Source organism: Nomascus leucogenys, chromosome 4 (assembly GCF_006542625.1).
Source record: "Nomascus leucogenys isolate Asia chromosome 4, Asia_NLE_v1, whole genome shotgun sequence".
NCBI classification, from domain to species: Eukaryota; Metazoa; Chordata; class Mammalia; order Primates; family Hylobatidae; genus Nomascus; species Nomascus leucogenys.
In genome coordinates this window covers 19,587,810-19,605,307 of record NC_044384.1, presented here as the reverse complement: position 1 = coordinate 19,605,307, position 17,498 = coordinate 19,587,810, and the positions used below count along the sequence as shown (strand labels likewise).

Sequence of the window (17,498 nt, the reverse complement as noted above, 5' to 3'; positions counted from 1 at the left end):
CATATCACTGCAGCATGCCTTTTGTTTACCATTTAGTGATTAAACCAATTCTACGTATACCCTATACAATAGTTACACCAAATATTTTGTCTTTCCCAAATATGCTATATTCACAGGTATCTTAAGATATTTAGACATCACTGCTTGGGTCAGTGAACTCCTATATTTAAGACTCAAAGTTGGATGAAAGTTGGATGAAAAGAAATGCATCAGACCTTCCAATATCTTACTCTCTACCCTAATATTCCATTCATTTATTTATTTATTTATTTATTTATTTATTTACTCACTGATTTCTCAAACTTTATTTTTACACTAATTTTATGTTAGGCCTTATTTTGGGAACCAGAGTGTTAAAAGATTAAAAATAAAAGTTAAATCCCGTTATTAATAGTATTCACACACTTGAGGCAAAATAAATAGCATAATATAATTTTTTTAAAAAAATGTACTATTTGTTTGATTTTTCTTGCAAAACTCTTTAATTATATGCTTTATAGACTATAACATTATGGTTTTATAAATTGCCAGAAATATCCTCTTTTGTCTCTGTGCCTTCCTTTACTTCTCATCATCAGTCTCTGAGACATATCTTATTTTCTCTTCAGTTTCTCGATCATAATTCTCAATCTCCATTAAGATGGAAGACTTTGAAATGTCCATAAATCTTGTATATTACTGTAGTATTGAAGAGAACACTGGAAATGTACTGTTCTCTGAGGTGTTTTTAGTTGTCAATCATGCTCCTTGAATCCTACTTTTCAGGGACTGCATTTTAATCATGGTTCCCATGCACTATTAACTATTTAGTTGACTATCTCTCCTGTCATTTGTGAATTTCTTGAGGGAGGGAGCTTATCTTGTTCATTTTTAGAATTCCAGCTCTGCATAATGTTGAGTACATAATACTCAAACATTTTTTGAAAAAATAAGTGAATGAATGAATGATTGACTATTGCACTTTCACTCTTGACTTAGGAGATAGACCCCAAATATTTATTGACAGGCAGTAGCATTGGTTGCTGACAGAGAATGTTCTTTTCTCTTTGCTTCACAAATAGTTCAGAGACACTCCAAAAATCCTTTTGGGGATGTAAATGCTACATTTTTATTCTTTGATATTAGTGGCATAGATACTGTCTTCAGCAAACACCTCTTAAGGAATTCTTTAGATTAATTGACACTCCCCATCACCTGTCCAGAATGTGCTAGGTCCATTACATGCATTGTCTCATTTAATCCTCATTCGCCCCATCTTTTTTTAAAATTGATGCATAGTAGATGTAAATCGTTTTAGGATACATGTGATAATTTAATACATTCAACTTCTGGGCACCCCTTTAATAGGCCTGCACACCTCTGCTTTTCTCACTTGACTTGTATGCTTGCTGACAGGTTCTCTTTGTTCCAAAACCTGTTAGTGCCAGCTGTAGTTAATACGGAAATTATGTCATTTAATTAAGATTGTATAAACTTGCTAATGTTAAATATCAAAAGCAAGAAGGTTATTTTTTTCTGGGAAAATTTAGTTGATTCTTTCAAAAGATATAATGAAAAAGAATTGCTAGAAAACTGCTTTCAAATTAGCTTCGGGGAAGTTTCTATAAAAGACTGAGAGGAATATGTAGTCATATAACTTCAGATATACTCTTAGATTCTAGCTCCATTTATTTATTTATTTATTTATTTAGAGGCGGAGTCTCGCTCTGTCACCCATGCTGGGGTGCAATGGCGCGATCTCGGCTCACTGCAACCTCCACCTCCTGGGTTCAAGTGATTCTCCTCTCTCCCGAGTAGCTGGGATTACAGGTGCATGCTGCCACAACTTGGCTAATTTTTTGTATTTTAATAGAGACGGGGTTTTACCGTATTGCCCAGGCTGGTCTTTTACTCCATTTATTTTTTTTAAAACAACCTTAAGCAAATGACCTCTTTGAGGTTAGACATTTGTTTGTTATGGTATTCTCCGTGTTCACAATAGTGAAGGCAGGCTGAGCATGGTGGCTTACGCCTGTAATCTCAGCACTTTGGGAGGCCAAGGTGGGTGGATCACTGGAGGCCAGGAGTTTGAGACCAGCCTGGGCAAGATCGCGAGATCTCATCTCTACCAAAAATAAAAATTAGCTGAGTGTGGTAAATCTGTAGTCCTAGTTATTCAGGAGGCTGAGGTGGGAGCATTTTTTGAGCCCAGGAGTCCTAGCCTGCAGTGAGCTGTGATCATGCCACTGCACTCCCACCTGGATGATAGGGCACCCTATTTCAAAAAAAAAAAAAAAAGAAAAAAAATACACACACATATGTACACACACACACACACACACACACACACACACACATACACACACACTCACATATAGGATAGTGAAGGTGCTTAATAAATAATGATTAAATAAATAAATGTGTATTGACATAAAAAACACTAACGGGAGATATATGCTATGTTTCCAGTGGTTAAAACAGAAACAGTCTGTATATGGTTTTAAAAAAGCCTCTATTTGCACAGGAAAAAGTCTCCTGAAATAAATATATTAAAATATTAATATGTTTTTTTCATCTTGCGGAGGGAAAATTTTACTACAGTCTATATATTAATATAGTAAATAACAATTAGCAATTTTATATGCTTATGATTACTTATATGATAAAGTGAAAATATAAGAGAAAAAGAAATGTTCGAAAAAGTTGTCATCAGTAGAAATCGTGCAAGCAGCACTTTAAAGATGGAGTAGAATGGTTAGCAAACAGCTCTCCTTTGTGTTTCAGCATTTAAAAATAAAGCAAGAAGTTTATTTTTTTCCTGATTTGATTAAGTGGAGAGAATAAAAGAAGGGCAGCTAGCATATGGAGCCACAGAACTTCTGGCCAATAAGGAGTGTAGAGCAACAACAACCAAAAATATAAACTCTTTACTTGTCTAATTGTTTAATTAAGAAGAGTAGTTTGCAGGTAGATGATGGAGAGTAGGTTCTGAAAGTCAGATGGATGAGGATAAAAACCTCCAAAAGAGCATTTGAGTGTAAACTGGCCTTATCTCTAGCAGGACATTCAAAATAAATCTACCCACTCAGAGCCCTCAGAAGAAGGCTATCTTTGGGACTCTCTTCCTATTATTGCACTGGTTAGATGTGATTCTTTTTCTACTTCCATCTCTACCTCACTCTAGTGGCACTTTTTGTATGCATGACTTCTGCTGATATGTTTCTTTGAGGGTTGCATGTTTGATATACTTTTGAGTACCCTCTCCAAACCAATACACTGCTTAAGCCATGATATACACCAAATAAGTGTTCATTGCATAAATAAATTCTAAGTATGCAAATTAGGCAAGAATTGACTGTGCACGGTCAGTTGAGTGTTTACTAGTAGTAATACAAATGCTACATCATATATCAACATCCATTTCCCAAAAAATATATTCTTAGTTTGGAACTTCTAATAAAAACACTATTTGTTAAACATTTGCCAGATCTTCTTGAGGAGAAACTAACTGAATTGCTTTTACAGCCCTGATCTCTACAGTTCTTAGAACAATGACCATAGAATTCTGAGTCCTTCAAGATTTTCAGGTCAATGATGGATTTAGACACAGGCAGTGAGTGTATGGATTTTTTCTGAGAAATTTCTTTGGATATTTAGATGGAAAGAATTTGTCGCGTCCTTAAGTTAGGTCTCCCAAGCTCAGCAACTAGGAAATAAATAGAACTTGCAAAGTTAAAATCCCATTACATGGAATTCTGTAGTTAAATAGGCATGGCAGTATGAGAGAAAAAATGTAAAATAAGTATGACCATGCTTATTTGAGGTTTTGACTATTACTGACACATGTAATGGTTCTTATTAATAATAGGTCTCTTCTGAAAAAAACTTCAGAGAAAAAGAAAAACAGCAAGAATAAAAATCTTTATTAGAAACAATTCATAGTCATCTAAATCTCATAGACTATTATATAGATTGGGATGAGTTAGAATAGGATATAAAAATGCTGTATAGTAATCCATAAGCTAAAACCCTAATGATATGAAAATGAAGAAATATAAAAAATAACTCAAGTTTCATAATCTCAACAATGGACTTTCTTAGCATTTTTGGGTTGATGGTCTAATATATCCTTTTCCTGAATGTTATGATCAATGTATTCATGATAAATGTTTTCAGTGAAGATTTTGATCTTTAAGTTATAAAATGTTTGTTAGGAAACCATTAGCGTTACCCATGGGATCTACGAGGTTGGAGGAAGAGGGCTTGACTGGGTGTACACAGCTTTCTTCTCATGGCTCTGTTTGGGGAAGAAGAGATGTCCTGCTCCCCATTGGCACCAGACTCTTCTCATTACATCCTGGGCAGTGCGCCTAGGAGAAAGAGAAGCCCGGAGCTGGCACAGGTGCAAAGGTGGTGAAATCATTGATGCTATGCTGTGAAAATTCTACCATCAATCAACTAGCACCAGTGGGAAGCTCATCAGAGGAAAAAACCTTTGCTTGTTCACAAGTCGGGACACATGTCCTCTAACGAAACTGTCAGTGTGTAGGTGTTGCCGTTACAACCATTTTCCTTTTCCTACTACGTAGAAAAAGCTCAGAGGGAAAGAAAATATCCCAGAGAAGGCAAGACCCTACAAGGCTGTGAATCGCCTCTCCAAGGTCTGGTGGGAGAATGCTGTCAGTCACATTCCTTCCCAGAGATTAACTCTATGGTCACTTTGATAATGGCTTGCTCAATTTAAAAACTGTTACTTAAGAGAAAAACACAGCTAGAACATAGTACACCCAACCTCAACTGGCTTTTCTACTATCTCAGGATCAAAATGTACCCTGTCTTCACTCTGCTAATCAAGTATTTGTATGAAAATGCGCTGTATTCATAAACCCAGTCTACTACTTACCAGGTATATTGATGGAGGGTTTGCCTGTCCTCATTTACCGAAGGGCAGAATGTCCCATTTATTTCTCTTGAGCTAAAAGCTCCATTTGCCCTTATAAGACAAGAAATTAGCTCAAGCTTCAGCTGGTGAATCCTAGCCAAGTTTTTGAATACAAAATAAAATAACGCCATAATGGAGCTCTTCCTCTGGTTCTCAAGTTTTTGCTTTTTTTTTTTTTCAAAGCCTAATTCAAGAGAGCCAAAATGCTACATTTCTATGACTCAATCTTTGAACAGTTTAATTTCCTGCTTTCTTGGAAAAGTAAGTTTGTAAGATAAGTTATCTGGTAGATCGCGAAGACTTAAATGTCATCATTACTTTGCTTTATTAATGACAGCTTCTTGACAACGTGTCCCTGGAAGTGCAGTGGCATGATCTCAGCGAACTGCAACCTCCGTCTTTCAGGTTCCAGCTATTCTGCTGCATCAGCCTCCCTAGTAGCCGAGACTACAGGTGTGTGCCACTGTGCCTGGCTAATTTCTTATATTTTAGTAGAGGTGGCGTTTCACCATATTGCCCATGCTGGTCTTGAACTCCTGAGCTCAAGCCATCCTCTCACCTCGGCCTCCCAAAGTGCTGAGATTATAGGCGTGAGCCATTGCACCTGGCCCTTTTCATGACTTTTAATAAGTGCATGTGAAGTATATGGAACCTTAAACTCTCTGATCTTCCATGTAAACATATATGTATATGTGTGTATACATATATATACACATATACATATACACACATACACACATATGTACATACTTAGAGTCAATCCCCATTATTCACAGATTCTGAATTTGCAAATTTACCTACTTGCTAAAATTTACTTGTAACCCACAAATTAACACTCAAGACACCTTCTTAGCCATTCCCTGACAGACCATAGGGTTGTGAAAAATTTGAGTTGCCCAACATGCACACTGTCAGCTGAGGGTGACCAAGGTGACACCTGCCTTCTTGTTTCAGCTCTCATACTCTAAATGAGTGATTTTTTTTGTGGTCTGTTTAATACCATACGTTTTGCATTTTTATTCTTTTTGCCAGTGGATTTTCTGTTTAAAACAGTCCCCAATCATAGTGCTAAAGTGCTGTTTAGTGTTTCTAAGTGTAAGATGGCTGTGATGTGCCTGACGGAGAAAATACATGTATTAAATAAGCTTCATTCAGGCGTAAGTGATAGTGCTGTTGGCCATGAGTTCAATGTTAATGAATCAACATATATTAAATACAGTATCTTTAAAAAGAAACACAAATAAACCAAACTTACATTTTAATTGGTTGATGAAAATGTTGTGAGGAGAGGGTGAAGGAACTTAAACCTATATTTCCCTAGAAGCAATGGTTTACTATTCACTCATTCAGTGTTTGTAGTGACTTTATAGAACATAACTACCATGAATAATAAAACTCTACTTGCATGGGTGTATGTGTGTGTACATATACCTATTTATTGTCATTTTAAAATTGATACATAATAATTATACATATTTATAAGGTAAATGTGATATTTTGATACAAGCATACAATGTGTAATGATTAAATCAGGATAATTAGGTTATCCAGCCCCTCAAACATTTATTATTTCTTTGTGTTGACAGCATTCCAAATATTGTCTTCTAGCTATTTTGAAATATACAATAAACTATTGCTAATTATTGTCACCTTTCCATGCTGTCAAACACCAGAACTTAATTCCTTCTATCTAACTATTTTTGTACCCATTAACCATCCTCTCTTCATCGTCGCCTCTCTCCTTCCCTTCCCAGCCTCTGGTAACCATCATTCTACTCTCTACCTTCATGAGAGCCACTTCTTCAGCTCCCACATATGAATTAAAACATTCAATATTTGTCTTTCTGTGACCAGCTTATTTCATTTAACATAATGTCCTCCAGTTCCATCCATATTGCTGCAAATGCTAGAATTTCATTCTGTTTTATGGCTGAATAATATTCCACATTTTTTTTATCCATTCACTTCCTGATGGACACTTAGGTTACTTCCATATCTTGGCTATTGTGCATACTGCTGCAATAAACATTGTGATTTTTAGGTAATTAATTAAAAACCAGTAAGTTTACAGTAAATGGAAAATAGGCATCAAGGTAGGTACTGTGAAAGAAGCATCAAGAAGACATTGTTCTTGGCTTGAAATAGAGAAGATATGAGTACATTTCTTGGAGTTGAAAAAGAGGTGATATGGCCTGCATAAGAATGAGGTTCAGGAACTGGGCAATGATGCTTCTAGTAAGAATGTACCAACATAGAGTGAGTGAATTGGAATGACAAACATGTGCAATCATTTATGTTTTTCTGACTTGGAAAACATTTGAGAATGGTGTAATTACTGGATAAAAATTGTGTGTATTTAAGAAGGCTATTCTAGATTTGAAAGAAAAAGAGGAACAAAGTGAGTACGATGGAAGACTGTGTAGCTCTGTCATCAAGAGTTGGAATTCTGGCGCCAGACTGCCAGGACTCAAACCCTGGCTCTGCCACTTCTTGACCGTCTGGCTGTTCCCCAAACCCATTTCCTCTTCTTCTTTGGCAGGCATGCAGACTACATAAATGTAACCACGTAATTGAGTTCCAGACAACAGCATATGAAGGGCTGATGTGCGCCACGTCCAGAACTGGCTCATAAAAACCTTCCATGTCTGACTCCCCATGCTCTTTCCCCATATGCCAGTTTACAAAGACAAGCACTATATGACAGGCAGAATAATGAGCCTGCCAAAGACATCCATGTCCTAATCCCCAGAACCTGTGAATATTCTAGGTTACATGGCATAGGGGAATTCAGGTTGTAGATGAAATTAAGTTTGCTAAAATAGGGAGATTATCCTGATTGTCTGAGTAGTCCCAGTGTGATCAAAAGGCCCTTAAAAGTGGAAAGAATGGCAGAAGAAAGAACTATAGAGATGGCAGCATGAGAAGGACTTGACCTGATGTTTCTAGCTTTAAGATGTAAGAGGCACATGAACCAAGGAAAGCGGATGTCCTTTCAAGGATACAAAAGGCAAAGAAACGGCTTCTTCCATCGAGCCTCTAAAAAGGAATGCAGCCCCGCCAACATCTTAATCATTGCCCAGGGAAACTTGTGTCTAGTGTCTGATCTACAGATTTGTGAGATAATATATCAGTGATGTTTTAAGCCACGGAGTCAATGGTAGTTTGTCACAATAGTAATAGGAAATCCATATACACTGCAACCTTGAAAGCCATGTGTTGAAGATGTCATAACCACCAGATGGAATGAGTCTGGCCTCTATGTCAGTTCTTAGAAGAGATCTGCCAACCAATCAAAACACCTACTTTGGCTTTATGTGAACAACAAAGAAACTTCTATTGTTTGAGCCTTCATGCCTTTTGGAATCAGTTTCTTATGGTGCCCAGTGTTACCTTGGTTAAACACTTTGGCAAGTCAACCCCATTGCTTTAGTTTCCTCATCTGTAAAACATGATACAATATCACTTGCAAGGTTGGTCTTGCTCAGCTTAAATTTATCTTCAAGGTAAAAGTTTAATTTCTAGTCTGATATGTATTTAATAGGTATTCGATATTCTAGAATTCTTTCCTGGTTGTTGCAAGGATTCGATAAGCTAATATATGTAAAATCACTTAGAATGAATACTGACACATATTGCATCCTATTAAATGTATCAACTATTATTATTCTTATGCAGTGATGTAAGGAGAAAAGCCAAGGTGGGATTTTGGAGGCCAATGAATCAATGTAAAATTGGCAGTGAACATAGTAGCAGGGTTAAATTACTATAAAAACACTTAGATATGTGTGGAAAAGTATACATCTTTACTGTCTATAATTGATCTAACCTTGCTTTTGGTTCAGTAGAGTGAGAAGTACTGATGCTTTGATTATATAAAATAAAGAGGGCTTGCCCTATTGGGCTGTAAGTGATACATTTTGGAATGTATCCTTTTCCTTCTCCTCCCTGCCCCTTCTTATTAATTTTTTTCGTTTTGTAAATTATATTGCTTTCCTTCCTTCTTTTTTGGAACTTTTTAATCTATTAAGTTCCTGGGATAATAAGATCAGTTTTCCTTCTTATAAACGATATGTTAATAGAAATATGAAGAGATAGAAACCATAAAATCTCAACCCTGAAATAAGGAACGTTTAAAAACATTTCTGAAGGTAAGCTTGGGAATATGTTGTTACCAACAGAAAGTTTAAGAAATGCAGCTGGGCGTGGTGGCCCACGCCTGTAATCCCAGCACTTTGGGAGGCAGAGACGGGCAGATCACGAGGTCGGGGGATCGAGACCATCCTGGCTAAAGCGGTGAAACCCCGTCTCTATTAAAAATACAAAAAAATTAGCTGGGCGTGGTGGTGGGCGCCTGTGGTGCCAGCTTCTCCGGAGGCTGAAGCAGGAGAACGGCGTGAACCCGGGAGGTGGAGCTTGCAGTGAGCCGAGATCGCGCCACGGCACTCCAGCTTGGGTGACAGAGCGAGACTCCGTCTCACAAAAAAAAAAAAAAAAAAAAAAAAAAGGAAAGAAAGGAAAAAGAAAAGAAATGCTTTGCAAGGAAGCATCAGTGATTCCTTCACTTCATCTTCCTTAGTTACTATGGCAACAGTCAGAAGAAAAATAACCCCAAAACTCATCAAACATGGTCATCGGAACTCTTTCTCAGCTGCCCATCCTCCCATAGGCATTGAATGAATCCTGTGCGCTGGTGGCACACCTTTATTACTGACTCTCAGCAAGTGATTACTCTGCAAAATAAAATGAAAAAAAAAAACAAAGAATGAAATTAATTAATTACATCATATTTCTAGGCTTCAGCATTTTCCATGGAAAAAATAAAAAAAAATGATAGTGTTCTAATGCCTTAAAGTCAACAACTTCCAAATTTGGGTGAAATGAGTCGTTTTATGAAATTATTTAATACAAATTATGTAAAATTTGGACATTTATAAAAACCAACTTTTAAACATATGAGCTGGGAGGAGGCTATGGTTTAGAAACTATTGTAAAGTATGTGGCTGTTTGTGTATTATTTTTTCCTGCCTTTTAGGTATTTCCATGCTGTTTTGTGCTAATAGTGAGGAAAACCAGGTGTTAACTGTCAGGCTATTCCAAGTCATTTTGCCTTTTTGATTTAAATAAAACGACTTAACTCTCACCCTACAAAAAGCAGAAACCCGCGTCTCTTCCAAAAGTCGTGGGGGCTCTGGAAGTGATACTTTTCCTCACTGTCACCAGCCATGTCTTCCCTTTGCCTGAGGTCTTGTCTATTGCAGGTATTTTCCCTTTAGTGCTGTCCACCGTTGACCGACATCCAGATTCTTTCATCATCCAAATGACCACACGCATGCTGAGAGTCTGTAATGGATTTTAATAAAATTTAGGGCTTAGGTGGGTGATGTATTACACAGCATTATGCAACAAGTGAGTTAAAATTGAAAAACAGAACTGGGCTGGGTGTGGTGGTTTGAGCCTGTAATCCCAGCACTTTGGGAGGCTGAGGTGGGTGGATCACCTGAGGTCAGGAGTTTGAGACCAGCCTGGCCAACATGGTGAAACCCTCCCTCTACTAAAAATACAAAAATTAGCCAGGCGTGGTGGCGCACCCCTTTGATCCCAGCTACTCGAGAGGCTGAGGCAGGGGATTCATTTGAACTTGGGAGGCAGAGTTTGCAGTGAGCTGAGATTGCACTACTGCACTCCAGCCTGGGCAACAGAGCGAGACTCCATCTCAAAATAAATAAATAAATAAATAAATAAATAAATAAATAAATAAAATAAAATAAAATGAAGAACAGGGCCGGGCATGGTGGCTCATGCCTATAATCCCAGCACTTTGGGAGGCTGAGCCAGGCAGATCGCTTGCACTGCACTCCAGCCTGGGCAACAGAGTGAGACTCTGTCTCAAAAAATAAAATAAAATAAGTAACATAACTCGCTTACTAAAGTCACTTGGCCCTTTTCCCTGAACATCTCACCGTGTAGAGCTCTGGCTCCTGGCCGTCTTGCTGGGCTCCTCCTTCTTTTCTCTACAGATCCTCGAATTCCCTGTGTCTCTCTCTTAAGCTGTTGGAGAACCTCCAAATTCCTTTTAATGTAGTGTATTGTACAAATTTATTTCTCTTTATTTCATTTTTTCCTTGCAGATTATCATTTTTACATTTCCTTTTCAAATCTAAAACTACTATTAATAGTTTTGCTTAAATAAAGAGCCACTTATCCTAGAGAGAAATAATGTGCTTACATAGGAAGTACAATTCCTCTAGTCAATTTTGGCCCTGAATAACAGTTTAATTTTCTTTCACAGAGAATTTAGGGTAGAAATGTATATTTGTACAAGATACTAATTTTACGTGGATTATGCTATGCATTTTAATAATTGTAACTAATTGATTGGTTTTATTGATAAATTATCTTCTCAGTTTTAAAGGTGAGAAAGATGAGGGGCATGGATGTTGTCACTTATTTAAAATCACGAAGCCAGCAAGTGAACAGAAGCAGAATTTGGTCCCAGGCCTTTGAATTTCTATGCCAGGATTCTTTACATTATACCAGTTGACACCAGTATACATTAATATGAAGGCTGCATATAGAAACCCCCACATAATTCTTGAAAATTGCCCTCTCACAGTAGTGTCTGAGGTGCTGGCTTAAACTAAGGAAGTGGAAAATGTTATAGAAAGGTCAGAGAAGAGCCATTGACTATTAAACAATGGGAAATTGGACTTTGTGGAGAAGACTAGAAAATGTGATCAGATTAATAGTCTGCCACGCTATGATTATGCCATGACAGTGTCTTTCAGGCAGGTTTTATGAAAGGACATGTTTGTGTTCTGTGACATTAACTTCAAAAGGTTATGGTTGTAGCTGAAAAAATTTCTAACTTCCCTTAGTTGATTTGTGGAATCATGTGTGAATTCAACTAAACTCTTCAAAGACCTACTTTTTGTTCTTGTTTTTTTTTTTTATCTACAATGTTTGGATTTCATAAATATGCTCTATAAAGTAATATTTTTGTATGTTAAAAACACCCTTTAAAAACTTAGTGATGGGATAAACGTATCCTGTCATCGTGGCATACTAAATAATGAAGTACAAACTTAACACATAAGTGTTGGGTTAAAACTTACACACTACAGTCAGGCAAAAAATAGTTACTGTCTACCTGTAACTGATCTCATCTTGTTCAGGAGTCTCCATTTATTCTGAAGCTGGACTGAGGCTGTCCAGCAGTAGAATTAAACATGCCAATTAAAGAACGATAACCCAGTTCTTTTTCCACTTAAGACAATTTCTTTCAGATTAATTCAGTATTATTTGAGTAAATAGACAATTCAGGGTTTAATTCTCTGTCAGGTAGGTTTCTTCCCTCTCTTGCAGGCCTCTCTCTTCCCTCTTCCTTGTTAAGAAGGGATCGGGTGCTGGGAGATCCCATATATCCCCCTGGCGTTCATGGGAATAGTGCTTAACTCCAGTGGAGCTGTCTTATCCCGCTGTCTCTGTACAGAGGCCTCTGACCTCACTGCTGTGTCTTGTGCTCTGTTCTCAGGGCATGGGCAGTGCATGGTGACTGCTCCAGGGTTTTAAACCAGGCTCCCTCCTCTGTTCTCAGCTGGGACTCCCAGCTGATTTCTTGTGTGATTTTCCTTCACTACATTACGCAGCTAGTGGCTCACTTTCCCCTGTTGGGAGACAATTTCCCATGGCTATCTGATATTTCTGCATGTTTTGTGAGCAATGAATGGATAGTTCTTTGTTTTGGACTATCATTTCGAGGATCTCAACAGTCTCAGGAGGTAGAGATACTGTCTTCTTTGGAGCACAGAGCAGGGATGTTTACTATCCACATGAAAGAGCTGGGTTCCTTAACCTTTGAGCAGCTGTCATTCAGTCTTCTTTCTCTTTCCCTGTGGGACTGGGGCTTGCAGAAGCAGCATGAGAGGTACTGATAGCCAGACCATGGTGGTTACTCTGACTCATCAACCTGACCTTCATCTCTGTCCCAGGGGTCTGATGATTTCTTCCAGGATCTAGGAAACAGTGGCAGTCTAACTTATTAGCTGGCAAGTAGGGTAACATCGCAGACCCTTCTCAGTTCTCAGCACACCCCTCAAGAACACAGCCTTCACCTTTCTCCTGAGTTTCACATGGTTCAGGGGACACTTGGGAAATTCACGATCCCTTCTGCACCGTTCACAGGCCGTGAAGAACTGGAGAGAGCAGTCTCAAGGTCCCTCCCTGCCTAAAGATGCTACACTTCCCTTTCCACGCTACCACAAGTGACTCCCGTGCTGGCGCCCCATGACAGGGCCTCATGAGACAGAGCCAATGGGAAATAAGGCTTCTGGCTCACTCACTAATCTTGATTCTTGATCTATAAAAAGAAGTTTTGTTGTTTATAAACCCTCTTTTTCCTTTCCACAAAGTCTCCTTTTCAAGGTTGTAGCATGACTTTGTGTCTCAAGGTACCAAGTTGTAAGTCAAAAGCTGTAACTGACTCCTTTTATGTGTATTCTTGCTCAGAAGATCCTGATTCTCCTTTCAGCCATGTGTGACCTTGGCTAGACAGAGGACAAATAATTTTGATATGATTCCAAATATTATTCCTGTAGCACCTAGACATATTTGCAAATATGGACAATGAATAGACACATACAGGCTTCTTTAACTTGCCTTGGAACATGAGAGTAAATAACAAAAAATCAATTCAAAAGTATGCATTTACAAACCTTTCAGGCTATAATGACTTTAGTCAGTTCTGTTGATTTATATTTGTCAATGGAGTCAGGAATCTATTAATTCAACAGTATTTAATATAAATGCTGCTAACCTTTTTCTTCATTAGAAACCAAATATGAAAACGAAACAAAGCAGTCCTGGAGTAGAATTGTTTTTATTTCCCTGGAAAAGAAAATTCTCAGGGATGAGCTATTACATTTTTTCAAATACAGGTCAGCTTTAAGAGAAAACAGGTTTAAACTGTCACATAACCGCAGCACATGTAGGGGCTGTTCCTCACAGTGTTCTCGGAGGCTTCTTGAGATGTATGCTCAAGGGGGTGCTGAAGAAGTAAAGAAACGTTTTTTCACAGTTTGGGCATGGAAACCAGCTCAAATGAGCTTGCAGAGTTTTTTACCTGGAATATCTACATCTGTATCTGTGCCTATCTCTGTATTTATCTATATTATTCACTCAAGTGATGCTTTAATGATTTTAAAACTTACTTTAAGTTGGAAAATGATTGTACTTGAGAAGTTGATAGATTAGATTTATTTTATTATTTTTAAAATTTATATAAACTCAAGGGGTACAAGTGCAGGTTTGTTACATGGATATGTTGTGTAATGGTGAAGTTTGGGCGTTATAGTGTAACTATCACACCAATTGTGTGTATTGTAACAATTAAGTTATTTACCATCCCTCAACCTACTTTCGCTGTCCCACCTTCTGAGTCTCCAATGACTATTGCAGCCCATACCCATGTGTACACATTATTAGCTTCCACCTACATATGAGTATGTAAGGTATTTGACTTTCTGTTTCTCAGTTGTTTCACTGAAGATAATGACCTGCAGTTCCATCAATCATTTTAAAATAATAAAGTCTACCCTTCCAAAGGCACTATAATGTTATCTTAATAATGATCTTAAGTAACTCTCTTAAATTAATAATAATAACAATTTTCTTAAAATAGGATTTTCAGTAATGTTAAATAAATGCTTGAAATGAGGGAGTTAAGCTAATCTCATAGTTTGCCTCCAGCTCTGACGAGCTGTGAATCCACAGTGCTGCAAAATATAGATAATATTTCAGAACCTCTTTATTGGGTGACATTGTTCTAAGTGTCATTCATAATTAATTTCATTTAAAATTTGGTGCCCACAGTTTTAGAATTTTGCCCAAATGTTTGGATTAAAAACAAAGTACCTTTGCAATTTTTTATTATATCAGTACTATTAAATTCATTTTGAAATAGCATACTAATCCAAAATATAGAAGGTTCAAAATATCTATGATTTACCTAGTGTAACTTTTAACTCAGGGATAGGACTATTGACTCATCTGTCACTGATATTGGGCTGGCACTAAGCTAAGGGGCAACACTGAGGCATTTTGGCCTCTTTTTTCTAAATTGTTCACCTCACTTTTTGGCTTCTCTCTGTCTTTCCATTTCCTTTTCTCTGAAGGTAGGGGGGGATATTTTCTGTTTTTTTCAGGGTTTTCCATTGTCTGCTTGGGCTTCCATAATAAGATAACAGAGACTGGGTGGCTTAAACAACAGACGTTTATTTGGCCACACTTTTGGAGGCTATACATCCGAGATCAAGGTGCTGCAGGGTTAGTGAGGCCTCCGTTTGTGTTGTTGATAGCCACCTTCTTGCTGCGTCTGCACATGGCCTTTCCCCTGAACTTATGTACTCAGGGCTGGTGTCAGGGCTGAGAATGGGTGAACTCTGGTGTCTTTCCTCTTCTTGTAAGGACACCAGTCCTATTGGATTAGGGCCCCACTGTTATGACCTCATTTAACTGTAATTACCTTCCTAAAAGCTCTGTCTCCAAATACAGTCACATTGAAAATTAGGGTTTCAATATGTGAATTTTGGTAAGACACATTTAGTCTCTAACAGCTGTCATCAGGCTCTTCTCATGCTGTGAAGTTTTTTCTCATCCTCTGCCTTTAGCTCTCCTCAAAATGTATCTGTCTTCACTCTCAGGATTCTTTCTTTGCTCATCAAATGAAATAGTTTTTAGTGACTACTAATGAGCCCAGACATTAACTAGAGTGTAGGATGATATATTTGTATTTTGAAAAGAAAACTTCCATAAAAACTACCTTACTGCAAGTTACATAAGATAAAGATACACAGTTGCTACAGGTGACAATTTTAGCCACACACAAGTAGAAAACATAAAGGCTTTTAGCTTTGCACCCTTAGGTCATTCTGTTAGAACTCTGCTTTGCCGGCCGGGCACGGTGGCTCACGCCTGTAATCCCAGCACTTTGGGAGGCCGAGGCGGGCGGATCACGAGGTCAGGAGATCGAGACCATCCTGGTTAACACAGTGAAACTCCGTCTCTACTAAAAATATAAAAATTAGCCGGGCATGGTGGCGGGCACCTGTAGTCCCAGCTACTCAGGAGGCTGAGACAAGAGAATGGCGTGAACCCGGGAGGCAGAGCTGGTAGTGAGCCGAGATCGCGCCACTGCACTCCAGCCTAGGCAACAGAGCAAGACTCCGTCTGAAAAAAAAAAAAAAAAAAAAAAGAACTCTGCTTTGCCTGTGGATAGCGACAATTGTAGGCTTCTGGCAGGTTGCCCATATTAAAAAGGGAAATTACAGACTTCCGCCCTTTTGGCTCTCTGACCAGCACCATGGTGGTTGGCAAGAACAAGCGCCTTATGAAAGGCGGCAAAAAGGGAGCCAAGAAGAAAGTGGTTGATCCATTTTTAAAGAAAGATTGGTTTGATGTGAAAGCACCTACTATGTTCAATATAAGAGATATTGGAAAGATGCTCATCACTAGGACCCAAGGAGACAGAATTGCATCTGAAGGTCTCAAGGGTCGTGTGTTTGAAGTAAGTCTTGCTGATTTGCAGAATGATGAAGTTGCATTTAGAAAATTCAAGCTGATTACTGAAGATGTTCAGGGCAAAAACTGCCTAACTTCCATGGCATGGATCTTACCCGTGACAAAATGTGTTCCATGGTCAAAAAATGGCAGACAATGATTGAAGCTCATGTTGATGTCAAGACTACCAATCGTTACTTGCTTTGTCTGTTCTGTGTTGGGTTTACTAAAAAACGCAACAATCAGATACAGAAGACCTCTTATGCTCGGCAACAACAGGTCCGCCAAATCTGGAAGAAGATGATGGAAATCATGACTCAAGAAGTGCAGGCAAATGACTTGAAAGAAGTGGTCAATAAATTGATTCCAGACAGCATTGGAAAAGACATAGAAAAGACTTGCCAATCTATTTATCCTCTCTATGATGTCTTCCTTAGAAAAGTAAAAACGCTGAAGAAGCCCAAGTTTGAACTGGGAAAGCTCATGGAGCTTCATGGTGAAGGCAGTAGTTCTGGAAAAGCCACTGGGGACGAGACAGGTGCTAAAGTTGAACGAGCTGATGGATATGAACCACCAGTTCAAGAATCTGTTTAAAGTTCAGACTTCAAATAGTGGCAAATAAAAAGTGCTATTTGTGAAAAAAATAATAATAAAAAAGGGAAATTACAAACAAAATATCTCCAGTTAATCGGCTCTAATAAAAAATGAACAGCACTTTGGTTATTCTAATGTACTATCAAATACCAGTAAAAAATGCTACAAGATAGGTGAATTGGAGGATTACACAAACATTCAAGACCATGCAAGGAAAGACTTTTCTTGACCTCCTGACCTTGGAGAATGGATCTTGAAAAGCTACTTCCATCAAAATAAAGATCGTGGTCACAAACATATCCACTTCAGTGGAGGACTTTAAGGAATTTCCTGGCACCCAGCATCCAAGGATGCTTTGAACTTTTGTTCTTCTAGCTGCTGATTTGTAGAGACCTTGTTTGAAATAATGTTTCTGGTTTCCTTGATACAA

At 38.1% G+C, this 17,498-nt stretch overlaps 1 pseudogene across 1 annotated transcript; it reads left to right on the top strand.

Annotated features, from left to right (window-relative positions):
* Positions 1-16,277: 16,277 nt before the first annotated feature.
* Positions 16,278-17,118, top strand: LOC100594113 (annotated as a pseudogene). The gene has a single exon (XR_121659.3). The product of XR_121659.3 is annotated as a 40S ribosomal protein S3a pseudogene (transcript).
* Positions 17,119-17,498: the final 380 nt, after the last annotated feature.